Genomic DNA, 14,637 nt, shown 5'->3' with positions numbered 1-14,637 from the left:
AGTTAAGAGGGGGATGTGATCGAAGCATATAACATGGGAAGATATAGATTGGGTAAACTGTTGGGAAGTTCTCCACATATCAAAGGTAACTGAAACTAAAGGACAGATTTAGGGTAGAGTTTTTGAAGGGACCTGAGGGACACCCTTATCAGCCAGAGACTGATCTGGAATCTGCAACCTGAGAAAGTGGTGGATGCAAAGCTGATGTTGCCAATATGAGCATTCAAATAAGCTAGGTATAGAAGGTTAGGGGGCAATTGTTGGAAGATGCACTTAATATGGATGAGTGTCTTTTGGTCGGGATGGATATAGTGGGTTGAATGACCATCTTCCAAGCTGTATGTTTCTACAATAGAGGAGATGAATCGGCCAACCTCTTACCATATCTTTTATTTGTAAACTCGTAAACTTTATTGAACTGTAATTGTATCTTGACTCCTGGTTTTGCAACTTAGCTCTTTTATTTCTGGTCAAGAAAAATCCCTTGTGATGGCAACGTCACTCTTTAATTCTAAACAATTTCCTGTCAAGATATATGAAACTGACAGTGATCATTACTTTACCAATGGTAATGGAATTATATTGTTCATTTTAATGCAGTTATCCTCTGATCTGCTCACCGGCAGAACCTCATTCATAAGGTCATACGTGATGGAACAGAATTAGGCCATTCGGCCCATCCAGTCTATTCCGCCATTCAATCATGGCTGATTTATCTCTCCCTCCTAACCCAATTCTCCTGCCTTCTCCCCATAACCCCTGACACCCGTACTAATCATGAATCTAGCTATCTCTGCCTGTCTATTGACGGCATTCACAGCCGTCTGTGGCAAAGAGTTCCACAGATTCACCACCCTCTGACTAAAGAAACTCTTCCTCATCTCCTTCCTAAAGGAACTTCCTTTAATTCTGAGGCTATGACTGCTAGTCCTAGACTCTCCGACTAGTGGAAACATCCTCTCCATGTCCACTCTATCCAAACCTTTCACTATTCGGTACGTTTCAATGAGGTACCACTCATTCTTCTAAACTCCAGTCCCAGTGCTGTCAAATGCACATCATATGTTAACCCAATCATTCCTGGGATCATTCATGTAAACCTCCTCTGGACCCTCTCCAGGGTCAGCACAGATATGATGCCAAAAATTGCTCACAATACTCCAAATGCAGCCTGACCAGCGCCTTATAGAGACTTTGGTTTAGTTTAGAGATACAGCATGGAAATAGGCCCACCAAGTCCAAGATGACCACCCATTCCCACTAGTTCCATTTTATCCCATTTTCGTATCCACTTCTTGCACATTAGGGACAATTTAAGAGGCCCATTGCAATGTGTGAGGAAACCAGAGAACCCGGAGAAAACCCACACAGTCACATGAGAACAGGTTTAGTTTAGTTTAAAGATACAGTGCAAAAATTAGTCCGCACTGACCAGCGATCCCTGTACATTAACACCCAACACACACTAGGGACACTTTGCACATACGCCAAGCCAATTAACCCACATGCTTGTACGTCTTTGCAGTATGGGAGGAAACCAAATATCTCGGAGAAAACCCACGTGGTCATGGAGAGAATGTACAAACTCCATCCAGATAATGGTCAGGATTGAACCCAGGTCTCCGGCGCTGCAAGCGCTGTAAGACAGCAACTCTATTGTTGCACCACCGTGGCCGCAATTGGGTCTGTAGTTCTCTGAGACTGTACCTCTATGCCACTGTGTCTCCCCAACAAGAGCGGAACTCGCTATCAAAACATGGAGGGGACGGGGGACACAATTTTTTGGCGGCCATGCGCGCATGTGTGCACACACAAACACACACACACACACGGCTTCGGAGGCTCAATCCAGCGCTAAAAGCGGAGATTTTAAAATCGGGATCACAAAAACTTGGGGGGATGTCCCCCATCTCTCAAAACATGGGGGGGACGTGTCCCCTCTGGCCCCCCCAGGTTTTCCGTCCCTGCTCCCCAACACCCACTCCCCTTTTCACAGCAGCCCTTCGTGCAACACTCAACAGCAGGAACCCAAACACTCCTTCCAGATGAAGCAGTAATTCATTTGTATGACGATCACTGCATTCAGCTGTCATAAAGTGCTCACTTTTTTTGGTGGAAAATTAGGTGACTGATTTGAAGAAAACATCCAGTTGGCAAGCGTAGATCTATGTTTTTGGTTGTCTATCACTTTAAATCTCCATCCGACTTTCACCCTGACCTTTCTAGCTCTGGTCTCTTACATTATTTCTACAAAAGCCTAGTACAAGCTGGAGGAAAATAATCTTATATCCTGACTGACAAATGTTAACCTTGAGACCCATTGTTGAATGGGATTTTCGTTTGTCCCTTTTACCTCGATTATCCTCAATACTTTCTGTTCCCCTCCCTCTTGTTTTTAACAAGTTGTTGACCAAAACACACACACCTTGGTTTAGTTTAGAGATACAGCATGGATCTCTCAACTGGACGCCTTCTAAACTATAACCCCACAATTTCAGATAATCTAACTTTCCATTTTGAATTGGAGTTGGAGAATTCTTAAGGGGGAGATCATCATCCTTTAGCATTAACTTCATTCCTTTCTTGTCTAAGAAGTTGTCTATTTCTTCAGAATGAAGCAATGTACAGCACAGGCCCTTCTTGATCCTTCTGCCTGCACATGAACAATATGCCTCCATTCACTGCATAGCCATGGACCTAGCTAAATGCTTCTTGTATGCCAGTATCGTATCAGGCTCTACCACCATTCCTTGCAGCATGTTCTAGGGACCCACCCACAGAGTAAAAACCTTGCCATTACCTCTCTTTTAATAACCCTCCCCTTCACCCTTCCCCCTCGCTCTCCCTTAACTCCATTGACTTTTCCACCCAGGAAAAAAACATTCTGGATGGCTACCCTTCTGTTTGTACACTTTTATCAGGTTTGGCAGGAGGAGAAAAACAACTTTTATTTACAGAATCTCGGTTATTACGACAATAATTAATATATTTTAATCCAGATACTTAAAATAAAATATTCTTTAAAATATTTTGAATTTATAAAACGTTGTCAAAATTGTCTTTTTTATATATAACTACGGGTTTAGCGATTTAATAATTGTGAGTACTGCCGATAATAAGAGGTAACCTGGATGAATCCTAACAGTGCATACATGGTGTGAACAAGCAAATTTCATATAACATTTAATTAAACGAATTAATGATAAACTGCGATAAACTGGAAAATAAAAGATAGATATCAGAGGATTATAAAGGAGAGGCGACAGTGCGGCCAGTTCTTTGCTGTGGATAGGACAGGGTTAATGGTGTGCTCCTGCCGAGCTCTTCCACCTGGGATTACAGGAAGGGCCTGATACAGGAGACTGCGGGTTGGTAAATGGCGAGAGTCTGAAAATATAGATAGATAGATAGAGAGAGAGAGAGAGAGAGAGAGAGAGAGAGAGAGAGACTTGGTCTGTGAATAAAGGAGAGAAGCTACGTTCTGCAACTTCCCCAGAAGGAACAGACGGCAAGTACGCAAACTGCTACACTTTAGGAGGAAGTAGATACTGCTTAAGGTGCAGGTAAATGGCCGGCTGGGGTATTGATTGGGCGGGACTGTGGATCCGTGTGGAGGCAGCCCTCGCTTTGTTGTGGCGGAACCAAGGGCAGTTTTACCCCAGCTGTGTTTGCTCTGGGGCGGGGGGCTACATTCATACCCGGCTTCAATAGTCCTCTGGGTGGGTGGACTTGGCTTATGCGTTGGGTGCATAACGTTAAAAAGATCATACCGCTTCTTGCGTTGTGACCCGAGGCGGCTACTACTACCACATCAAAACTAGTCCCATGTGAGTATTTACTAAACGTACCCATCTTTAAATTCGGTATTATTAGCAAACAACTAACAGGTCTTTTGTACAATGGAGTCTTGCCGGAGAGTAGGTCATTTGTGTATGTAGTTGTTAAATGCTTTCGTTTCCAAATGTCCATTAGGAACTAGATGTAACTAACTGAATCGAATTAATCCACTATTTCAGATCAGTCTGAAGGGTCCCGATCCGAAACGTCACCTATCCATGTCCTCCTGAGATGCTACCTGACCTGGTGAGTTACTCCAGCACTTCGTCAGTTTTTTTGTAAACCAGCATCTGCAGTTCGTTGTTTCACTAAACAACCAAAAAAATAATTCTAAAAACAAACTCCCAACACCTCCATCCGCTCTCTTGATGTCACTGCCTCCATAACAGAAAATTGACTATCGAGTGTATTATAATAATAATAACTAGACCAAGTGCAGACCCGTTGGGTCGGTTTCCCCAACGGCGTTTGCGGGGTGGGTGGGGGCTGCGGCATCACACTCACACTAACCACCCCCCAAACACACAGGTGGGGGGAGGGGGGTGAGAAGAGGGGAGGGAGAGGAGGAGGAGGAAACGGGACAGATTTGGGAGGGAAAGGAGAGCGGGGTAGGGGGTGAGAGATGTTGGGGAGAGAGATGTGGGGGGGATGGGGAGGAGGGAGAGAGGGGAAAGAGTGAAGGGGGGGAGAGGTGGAAGAGTGGGGAGGGAGGAGCAGAGGGGTAGGGGGAGTGATGGAAGTGGGACAGAGGGGTAGGAGGAAGGGGGCGGGTGGAGAGAGGGAAGGGGGTGAGGTAGAGAGGGAAGGGGGGTGGGGGAGAGAGGGATGGGTGGGAGAGGGGTGAGGAGAGGGAAACATAGAAATTAAGTGCAGGAATAGGCCATTCGGCCTTTCGAGCCTGCACCACCATTCAATATGATCATGGCTGATCATCCAACTCCGTATCCTGTACCTGCCTTCTCTCCATACCCCCTGATCCCTTTAGCCACAAGGGCCACATCTAACTCCCTCTTAAATATAGCCAATGAACTGGCCTCCACTACCTACTGTGGCAGAGAATTCCAGAGATTCACCACTCTGTGTGAAAAATGTTTTTCTCATCTCTGTCCTAAAGGATTTCCCCCTTATCCTTAAACTGTGACCCCTTGTTCTGGACTTCCCCAACATCTGGAACAATCTTCCTGCATCTAGCCTGTCCAACCCCTTAAGAATGTTGTTAGTTTCTATAAGATCCCCCCTCAATCTTCTAAAATCTAGCGAGTACAAGCCGAGTCTATCCAGTCTTTCTTCATATGAAAGTCCTGACATCCCAGGAATCAGTCTGGTGAACCTTCTCTGTACTCCCTCTATGGCAAGAATGTCATTGGGCATTGGGCATTGTGACATCACACGATGGAACGTTCACCAGGGGCTTGGGCTGGTGCAAAGGCATATGTAAATGGATCCATCCCGATTGGACATCTGCGAGCATTGGGCATTGTGACATCACACGATGGAAACGAATCAAAAGGCAGAAAGGCAGCCGGACGGATGGACGGCGGCAGCCACAGAGTTTTAATATATAATAGATAGATAGATAGATAATGCATTTTATTTGCTGGCGCCTTTCTGGACACCCAAGGACACCTTACAGGACATAAAATCACAATACATTTATCAATATTAAAATCAAGTTGATTAAAAAAAAAAAAATACACAAAACATTTTAAGTCATTAAAATCAAGGTGAACATGGTGGAAGTTATGTCGGGAATGCTAATCTAAACAGGTGTGTTTTGAGTTGTGATTTGAATTGATCGATAGTGTCCAGGTGACGGATGGGAGGTGGGAGAGTGTTCCAGAGACGTGGGGCAGAGCAGCTGAAGGCTCTGGCACCCATTGCGCTGAGTCTAAATGTGGGGACAGTTAAAATTGCAGCTGTGGAGGAACGAAGGAGTGTATGGTAGTAGCAGGTCAGAGAGGTATTGGGGAGCAAGGTGGTGTAGGGCTTTGAAGGTCAGCAGTAAAATCTTGTAGTTAATCTGGTGGTGCACAGGGAGCCAGTGGAGCTGAGTGAGGATGGGTGTGATGTGGTCCGATGATCTGGTGCGGGTGATGATCCGGGCTGCAGAGTTCTGAATGCATTGGAGGCGATGAAGAAGTTTATTGGAGGTGCAAGTGAGGAGGGCGTTGCAGTAATCGATGCGGGATGTGACCAGAGCGTGGATGAGGACTTTTGTATTGTCTTTGGAGAGGGAGGGGCGGAGTCTGGAGATGTTGCGGAGATGAAAGTATGCAGAGCGTGTGATATTGCTGATGTGGGGGCCAAAGGAAAGTGTACTATCCAGAATGACGCCGAGACTTTTGACATGGGAGGAGGTGGGTATGGGTGAGCCATCAACTGAAATGGTGAACGGGTGGGTTTTGGAGAGTGTGGACTTTTAGCATGATTTCTGTTTTATTTCCATTGAGTTTTAGAAGGTTGAGTGACATCCAGTTGCTGATAGCTTGAAGACAGGTGGCGAGGGCAGTTGGGGGAAGGGAGGTGTTTGGTTTTGTGGAGAGGTAAAGTTGTGTATCATCGGCGTAGCAGTGAAAATTGATTCCAAAATGACGGAGAATATTGCCAAGAGGTTGAATATAGATGATAAAAAGCAGTGGCCCCAGCACCGATCCATGAGGAACACCATGGGTGACTGTGGCAGTTGTGGATGTGACTTTATTTTTCTGGATGAACTGTTTTCTGTCGTGTAGATAGGACCTGAACCAAAGTAGTGCATTGTTGTTGATGCCGGTGGCAGATAGACGTTCCAGAAGAATTGGGTGGGAGATGGTGTCAAAGGCTGCTGTGAGGTCGAGGAGGATCAGAATGGATAAGTGGCCGGTGTCAGCTGCGAGAAGGAGATCATTTGTAATTTTTACCAAGGCTGTTTCAGTGCTGTGATTGTGGCGAAAACCGGACTGAAATGGTTCATAGAGGTTATTGTTTTGAAGGTGGACTTGAAGTTGTGTCGCGACTGTCCTTTCCAGAAGTTAAGTGATGAATGGGAGGTTGGAGATGGGGCGGTAGTTATTTGGATTGTTTGGATCAGAACCTGTTTTTTTTAGAATCGGGGTGATAGAAGCTGTTTTGAGAGATGTAGGGACAGTAGCAGTTGATAGGGAGGAGTTAATTATGGACGTTATGATGGGTGAGATAGAGGGCAGACAGGATTTAACCAGGACAGTAGGGATGGGATCAAGCAAGCAGGAGGAGTTCTTGGACTTGGTGATGAGTTTAGTTATTTCTTCGACTGTTGGAAGCTGGAAAGTAGATAGGGTGGAGAGTGGGGAGTCCAGTGTGGAAGTCCAGGGTGGGCTGTTGTGAGCAGAAGCTGAGAAAGAGTTCAATTGGTGATGAATGCTGGTGATTTTGGTACTGAAGAAGTCCAAAAACGTATTGCACTGAGCAGTGGAGGTGAGGTGATTCGAGGTTTCAGGAGGCTTAAGTAGTTTGTTGACAGTGGAGAATAAAGTCCGAGTGTTATTTTCACTGTTGTTGATGATGTTGGATTAGTAGGAGGATTTAGCAGCAGTCAGGGCATTTTTATATGAGAGAAGATGATCTGTATGCATTTGGTGGTGAATAGTTAGTCCAGTTTTCTTTGTAAGTCTCTCCAGACGCCGGCCCACCATTTTCATATGGCGGAGTTCAGGAGTGTACCATGGAGATGACCTGCTAAAAGAGACTGTACGGGTTTTCAGAGGAGCCAAGGAGTTTAATGAGTGGGATAAACAGTCATTGTAGTGATCAACCAGGTTAGCAATGCAGAGTGGGGGGGAAGTAGGATGAAGAGAGTTACTGATTAGTCTGTTGAGATAGAAACATAGAAATTAGGTGCAGGAGTAGGCCATTCGGCCCTTCGAGCCTGCACCGCCATTCAATATGATCATGGCTGATCATCCAACTCAGTATCCCGTACCTGCCTTCTCTCCATACCCTCTGATCCCCTTAGCCACAAGGGCCACATCTAACTCCCTCTTAAATATAGCCAATGAACTGGCCTCAACTACCCTCTGTGGCAGAGAGTTCCAGAGATTCACCACTCTGTGTGAAAAAAGTTTTTCTCATCTCGGTTTTAAAGGATTTCCCCCCTTATCCTTAAGCTGTGACCCCTTGTCCTGGACTTCCCCAACATCGGGAACAATCTTCCTGCATCTAGCCTGTCCAACCACTTATGAATTTTGTAAGTTTCTATATGATCCCCTCTCAATCTCCTAAATTCTAGAGAGTATAAACCAAGTCTATCCAGTCTTTCTTCATAAGACTGTCCTGACATCCCAGGAATCAGTCTGGTGAACCTTCTCTGCACTATGGCAATAATGTCCTTCCTCAGATTTGGAGACCAAAACTGTACGCAATACTCCAGGTGTGGTCTCACCAAGACCCTGTACAACTGCAGTAGAACCTCTCTGCTCCTATACTCAAATCCTTTTGCTATGAAAGCTAACATACCATTCGCTTTCTTCACTGCATGCTGCACCTGCATGCCTACTTTCAATGACTGGTGTACCATGACATCCAGGTCTCGCTGCATCTCCCCTTTTCCTAATCGACCACCATTTAGATAATAGTCTGCTTTCCTGTTTTTGCCACCAAAATGGATAACCTCACATTTATCCTTATTATACTGCATCTGCCAAACATTTGCCCACTCACCCAGCCTATCCAAGTCACCTTGCAGTCTCCTAGCATCCTCCTCACAGCTAACACTGCCCCCCAGCTTCGTGTCATCCGCAAACTTGGAGATATTGCCTTCAATTCCCTCGTCCAAATCATTAATATATATTGTAAATAGCTGGGGTCCCAGCACTGAGCCTTGCGGTACCCCACTAGTCACTGCCCGCCTTTGTGAAAAAGACCCGTTTACTCCTACTCTTTGCTTCCTGTTTGCCAGCCAGTTCTCTATCCACATCAGTACTGAACCCCCAATGCCGTGTGCTTTAAGTTTGTATACTAATCTCTTATATGGGACCTTGTCGAAAGCCTTCTGGAAGTCCAGATATAACACATCCACTGGTTCTCCCATATCCACGCTACTAGTTACATCCTCGAAAAATTCTATAAGATTCTTCAGACATGATTTACCTTTCGTAAATCCATGCTGACTTTGTCCAATGATTTCACCACTTTCCAAATGTGCTGCTATCCCATCTTTAATAACTGACTCTAGCAGTTTCCCCACTACCGATGTTAGACTAACTGGTCTGTAATTCCCCGTTTTCTCTCTCCTTCCCTTCTTAAAAAGTGGGGTTACGTTTGCTACCCGCCAATCCTCAGGAACTACTCCAGAATCTAAAGAGTTTTGAAAGATTATTACTAATGCATCCACTATTTCTGGAGCTACTTCCTTAAGTACTCTGGGATGCAGCCTGTCTGGCCCTGGGGATTTATCGGCCTTTAATCCATTCAATTTACCCAACACCACTTCCCGACTAACCTGGATTTCACTCAATTCCTCCAACTCCTTTGACCCGCGGTCCCCTGCTATTTCCGGCAGATTATTTATGTCTTCCTTAGTGAAGACGGAACCAAAGTAGTTATTCAATTGTTCAAGAAGGAACTGCAGATGCTGGAAGATCGAAGGTACACAAAAATGCTGGAGAAACTTAGCGGGTGCAGCAGCATCTATGGAGCGAAGGAAATAGGTGACGTTTCGGGCCAAAACCCTTCTTCAATTGGTCCGCCATATCCTTGTTCCCCATGACCAACTCACCTGTTTATGACTGCAAGGGGCCTACATTTGTTTTAACTAATCTCTTTCTTTTCACATATCTATAAAAACTTTTGCAGTCAGTTTTTATGTTCCCTGCCAGTTTTCTTTCATAATCTATTTTTCCTTTCCTAATTAAGCCCTTTGTCCTCCACTGCTGGTCTCTGAATTTCTCCCAGTCCTCTGGTATGCTGCTTTTTCTGGCTAAATTGTACGCATTATCCTTCGCTTTGATACTATCCCTGATTTCCCTTGTTATCCACGGATGCACTACCTTCCCTGATTTATTCTTTTGCCAAACTGGGATGAGCAATTTTTGTAGTTCATCCATGCAGTCTTTAAATCCATTGCATATCCACCGTCAACCCTTTTAGAATTAATTGCCAGTCAATCTTGGCCAATTCACGTCTCATACCCTCAAAGTTACCTTTCTTTAAGTTCAGAACCATTGTTTCTGAATTAACAATGTCACTCTCCATCCTAATGAAGAACTCAACCATATTATGGTCACTCTTGCCCATGGGGGCACGTACAACAAGACTGCTAACTAACCCTTCCTCATTACTCAATACCCAGTCTAAAATAGCCTGCTCTCTCGTTGGTTCCTCTACATGTTGATTTAGATAACTATCCCGCATACATTCCAAGGAATCCTCTTCCTCAGCACCCGTGCCAATTTGATTCACCCAATCTATATGTAGATTGAAGTCACCCATTATAACTGTTTTGCCTTTGTCGCACGCATTTCTAATTTCCTGTTTGATACCATCTCCAACTTCACTACTACTGTTAGGTGGCCTGTACACAACACCCACCAGCGTTTTCTGCCCCTTAGTGTTTCGCAGCTCTACCCATACCGATTCCACATTCTCCAAACTAATGTCCTTCCTTTCCATTGCGTTAATCTCCTCTCTAACCAGCAACGCTACCCCACCTCCTTTTCCTTTCTCTCTATCCCTCCTGAATATTGAATATCCCTGGATGTTCATCTCCCAGCCCTGGTCACCCTGGAGCCATGTCTCCGTGATCCCAACTATATCATAATCATTAATGGCTATCTGCACGTTCAACTCGTCCACCTTATTACGAATGCTCCTTGCATTGAGACACAAAGCCTTCAGGCTTGTTTTTACAACGCTCTTACCCCTTATACAATTATGTTGAAAAGTGGCCCTTTTTGATTTTTGCCCTGGTTTTGTCTGCCTGCCACTTACTTTTCACCTTGCTACCTACTGCTTCTTCCCTCATTTTACACCCCCCCATGCCTCTCTGCTATTGTACCCATCCCCCTGCCACATTAGTTTAAATCCTCCCCGACATCACTAGCAAACACTCCCCCAAGGACATTGGTTCCATTCCAGCCCAGGTGCAGACCGTCCTGTTTGTACTGGTCCCAACTCCCCCAGAACTGGTTCCAATGCCCTAAAAATTTGAATCCCTCCCCCTTGCACCATTTTTCAAGTCACGTATTCATCTGCAATATACTCCTATTTCTACTCTGACTGGCCCGTGGTACCAGGGCCGGTGCTAGGAATTGCGGGGCCCAATTAGAAAACTGATGGCGGGGCCCCTACTCTAGAAAAGTAAAAATTTATGTATGTTTATATTTCGTGTAGTTTCGGGAATTTTAAGGCAAGCTGGTTGGTGATTGGATGCACCCCCCTTAGAGACAGCGTTTGATTGGCCGCCAAATAAATTTGTCAAATCTGTAACAAAAATCGCTGGTCGGTGCGAACTCAGTGGACTATCTGGTTGTATCTCCAAACTAATCTGGTTGTATCTCCAAACTAATCTGGTTGTATCTCCAAACTAATCTGGTTGTATCAACCAGACTATCTGGTGGTATCTCCAAACTAAACAGTATAACATTCATTTAAAATTAAATTCAGTGATTATTTCACATGATTTCTCACTGTGTAAAGCTCAATATCTGACCAATTTCTGTTTAACACGTTTGGTCTGCCGTGAGCATTTTTCGTTGCATCTCCCCTTTTCCTAATCGGCCACAATTCAGATAATAGTCTACTTTCCTGTTTTTGCCACCAAAGTGGATAACCTCACATTTATCCACATTATACTGCATCTCCCATGCATTTGCCCACTCACCCAGCCTATCCAAGTCACCTTGCAGCCTCCTAGTTTAGAGGGGTTTAAACGGTTTAGAGATGTTTAGAGGGCTTCAGATGGGTTCAGGTGTGTTTACAATTGTTTAGAGGGGAATAGAGGGAAATAGGGGGGCTAGATGAGTTTTAGAGGTGTTCAGAGGGTCCCAGAGGGGTTTAAGAGACGTTATAAGCCCCCCGTGAGAAATTGTATTTCTCTGAAATTGAAGATAGACATAAAGCTGGAGTAACTCTGCAGGACAGGCAGCGCAGCGACTTTAGAGAGAAGACCCTTCTTCAGACTAAACTGAACTCTCGTCGGTGAGATTAGTTGTGATTGTCTGAAGAAAGGTCTCGACCAGAAACGCAACCCTCTCCCCAGAGCCCGTTGAGCCACCTTCAACTTCAGAGCCAAACAAAAAACACAGAGTGCTGGAGGAACTCAGCGGGCCAGGCGACTGCCTCACCTGCTGGGTTTCTCCAGCATTTTTGTCTACCGCAAAACGTCAATGATTCCGGGAATGCCGAGGCGACAGTGTGAGAGAGCTAGAGAGAGACGAGATGGGGAGCGGGAGAGGGGGAGGGAGAGAGCAAAACACAAAGAGACACAACGTGGGTCGGTAGGTGAATGACTAACCTGCACACCAGGAAGAAGCCCCTTCTCGCGCTCCGGGGCCCTCACTCATGATGGTGAGTTTAAAGAAATTCTCAACGTGTCATCGATCTACATTACATCTACATGTAATTGTGTTTTAAACAAGTATTAATGACGCCGCGTGAATTTTATTCAAAGGAACACGACGTTATTAATACTTGTTCAAAACACAATAACATTTACTGAGGAAGGCGGATGGATGCATTGATGACATGATTGTATAACAACGAGTTAAGTACTTGCTGATAAGAAGTGCTAACAGTACTGTTTAACACATCGTTTGTGTCTGATGGCCGTGCAGCGGTTGTTATACACAAAGATCTTATGGTGGAGCTCTGCTAGAAGATCTTTGGTTATACATGTTCGTTTTAAAAAAAAATCCGGATGGCGAATTAAAAAAAACTTTAGTTAACAAAGAGAATTCGTATTTCCATACGAGGTACGGAACATTAGTGCGGGGCCCCCCTAGGCGCGGGGCCCAATTGGGAGCAATCGGTCAAATCGGCTTAAAACCGGCCCTGCGTGGTACTGGTAGTAATCCAGAGATTATTACCTTTGAGGTCCTACTTTTAAGTTTATCTCCTAGCTCCCTAAATTCATCTTGTAGGACTTCATCCTTTTTTTACCTATATCGTTGGTGCCAATGTGCACCACGACAACTGGCTGTTCACCCTCCCCCTCCAGAATGTTCTGCAGCCGTTCAGTGACATCCCTGACCCTTGCACCAGGGAGGCAACATACCATCCTGGAGTCTCGTTTGCGGCCGCAGAAACGCCTATCTATTCCCCTGACAATTGAATCCCCTATTACTATTGCCCTTCCACTCTTTTCCCCTCCTCATGTGCCGCAGAGCCACCCATGGTGCCATGAACTAAACAAAATGCTATACCTGTTTAGGAGGGAGATGATCGCAGGGGACTCCCGCACTACCTGCCTACTGCTTTGCTGGCTATTGGCCACCCGTTCCCTTTCTGTCCTCTTACCTTTTACCTGCGGTGTGACCAACTCGCTGTACGTGCTATCCACGACTTTCTCAGCATCGTGGATGCTCCAGTATGAATCCAACCGCAGCTCCAATCGTTCAATGCGGTCTGCCAGGAGCTGCAGCTGTACACACTTCCTGCAAACGTAGTCACCAGGGACACCGACCATATCCCTGATCTCCCACATGTTGCAGGATGAGCAAACCACGGGGCCAATCTCCACTGACATATCTTACTCCCAAATTAACTCTATATTAAATATTAAAAAACACAAAACTTTATCCTTTAAACTTTACTAATAAATACTAATAAATACTGTACACTCAACTCCCAGAATCCTTAACCTGAAGGCAGAAATGTAAAAATGTAAACCCGGGGTTGCACCCAATCAGCTGCTTCCTCTGGTCCTCTTCCACCAAACAGAACCTTCTCTGGAACGTTGCCGATTTTGGTGTCAGCTCCCTGGGCCTCTGTGAAAGCAAGCCTCGCGATGTATTTTATACTTACAGCGCAGGTACTCCTCCCCTCGCACCAACGGACCTCTCCACTTGAGTTCCACTTGATTAATGTTTTTCAGATTACGGAAGGATATGGTGCGCTTCAGATTGCGTTTAGGGAGTGGCAGATTAATATCAAAAAGGACAGTTTTATGGTCTGAAATGGGAAGCTCTGTAGATTTAAGATTGTATGGTGTCACTCCAGAGCAACAGACTAAATCTAAAATATGGCCTTTATTATGGGTTAGGAAATCGATGTACTGAGTGAGGCCAAAACTATCCAGAACAGAAATAAATTCTTTAGTAAAGGTGTCAGTATGTTTATCTAAATGAATATTGAAATCACCCATTAAAATGACATTGGGGGACATGGCACATAGGTCAGATAAAATAGCAGTGAGTTCGCTAATAAAAACTGTAGAAGGCTTTGGAGGACGATAGATAGACACTATGAGAGTGGGTGTACACGCATGTAGTTGAGCAGTCAGGATTTCGAACGAGGATGGCTCTGTGACTGAGACTGACGAGATCTTGAGATTCTCGCGGAAGAGCAGTGCAAGACCCCCTCCTCTCCCGGAAGCGCGGGGTTTGCAGATGTAAACAAACTCAGGAGGTATGGCTTGGTTGAGGTGGAGGTAATCATCAGGCTGTTGCCAAGTCTCAGTAAGACACAGAAAGTCAAGTTTTGAATCCGAAATGAAGTCCGAGATGAGAGGGGCTTTGTTGGAGAGAGATCTGACGTTGAAGAGTGCAAATTTGGATCCATTTGGGGGAACGGCGGGGTCAGCTAGCAGAGGAGCTAACACACTGTGGTCAGCAGCTCGACCCGTGT

At 45.2% G+C, this 14,637-nt stretch overlaps 1 protein-coding gene across 5 annotated transcripts in view; it reads left to right on the top strand.

Annotated features, from left to right (window-relative positions):
- Positions 1-3,320: 3,320 nt before the first annotated feature.
- LOC116972980 overlaps positions 3,321-14,637 on the top strand; it is a 42,342-nt gene continuing 31,025 nt past the window's right edge. Inside the window, exons 1-2 of one of the 5 annotated variants that reach the window (XM_033020627.1) lie at positions 3,321-3,512; positions 4,017-4,083. The gene's annotated coding sequence lies outside the window, so the exon portion shown is untranslated. Of the gene's footprint in view, positions 3,564-3,614; positions 3,828-4,016; positions 4,084-14,637 lie in introns of those variants that run through there. The other 4 variants (XM_033020593.1, XM_033020603.1, XM_033020619.1 and 1 more) reach the window with 4 other exon arrangements.

This window comes from Amblyraja radiata, chromosome 1 (genome assembly GCF_010909765.2).
Source record: "Amblyraja radiata isolate CabotCenter1 chromosome 1, sAmbRad1.1.pri, whole genome shotgun sequence".
Lineage (NCBI taxonomy): Eukaryota > Metazoa > Chordata > Chondrichthyes > Rajiformes > Rajidae > Amblyraja > Amblyraja radiata.
Note: the sequence above shows the minus strand (reverse complement) of the source record. Positions and strands in the feature narration are given on the sequence as shown.